This window comes from Trichechus manatus, unplaced genomic scaffold (genome assembly GCF_000243295.1).
Source record: "Trichechus manatus latirostris isolate Lorelei unplaced genomic scaffold, TriManLat1.0 scaffold00046, whole genome shotgun sequence".
In the NCBI taxonomy this organism is placed as follows: domain Eukaryota; kingdom Metazoa; phylum Chordata; class Mammalia; order Sirenia; family Trichechidae; genus Trichechus; species Trichechus manatus.
The window spans coordinates 18,201,654-18,202,480 of NW_004443982.1; positions in this window are offsets into that span (position 1 = coordinate 18,201,654).

Below are 827 nucleotides of genomic sequence, written 5' to 3' on the forward strand. Positions count from 1 at the left end.
GACTCAGCAATCGCTGAAGCCATCTTGAACCCAATGCAGAGCAGGGAGCAGGGAGGTAAACGGGAGAGAGATTTTTCCCTAAGGAGGGGGGTTTGATCCGCGTGGAAGGCCAGACACAAATACTTATCTTTCATCGATCAAGGGCTGCTTCTCACTGGTTCTGGATGGCCAAGTAGACTCTGCACCCCTGGCTCTCTCCTGGTGTGGAAAACGCCTCCTGAGCACTCCTGCTTGCCTGCCTCACTACACACCCCAAGCTGATCCTGGCTGAAGGGCTCCGGCTCCTGCTGGGCCAGGTCTGTCACCTCCTCTCTGCTTCTGAACCGTCTCTCCCTCCCCCTGCCACTCAGTTGGATTCCTCAACTTTGCCTTTGACGTTCACGGCTCCTAGATTGTTGTATATAATGGATTTACTTGTTTTTTTGGTTCTTTGTTGTAAGAGGGACCACTGGAAGTGTCTTACTACTCTGAACTCTTGGCCCCGCCTCCTTTATCTGTATTTTCCATGAATTTGTCTGCCATTTCCATGAATTTGTCTTTTTTTTCTTTGTTTTTGTCTGCTTTTTGCTTCAACTCTTGGATAATTCTGAATATTAAAGATTTGAATTCCCTATCAGGTAGTGCTACTGCCTTTTCTTCTTTTGGAAAGTCATCTGGTTTTTTATGTGGGAAGCCTACTGGAACCATCCCTTCCTGTTTTTTATGTTTTGATATGGTCTGCTGTCATCAGGACACTCAGTAGTTATTTTCCTCTTTTATTGACTGTAGATTTATTTGTTTTGTCCTGCTTTTTTTGTTTTATTTGTTTATGTCTGAGCAGGCAGGCT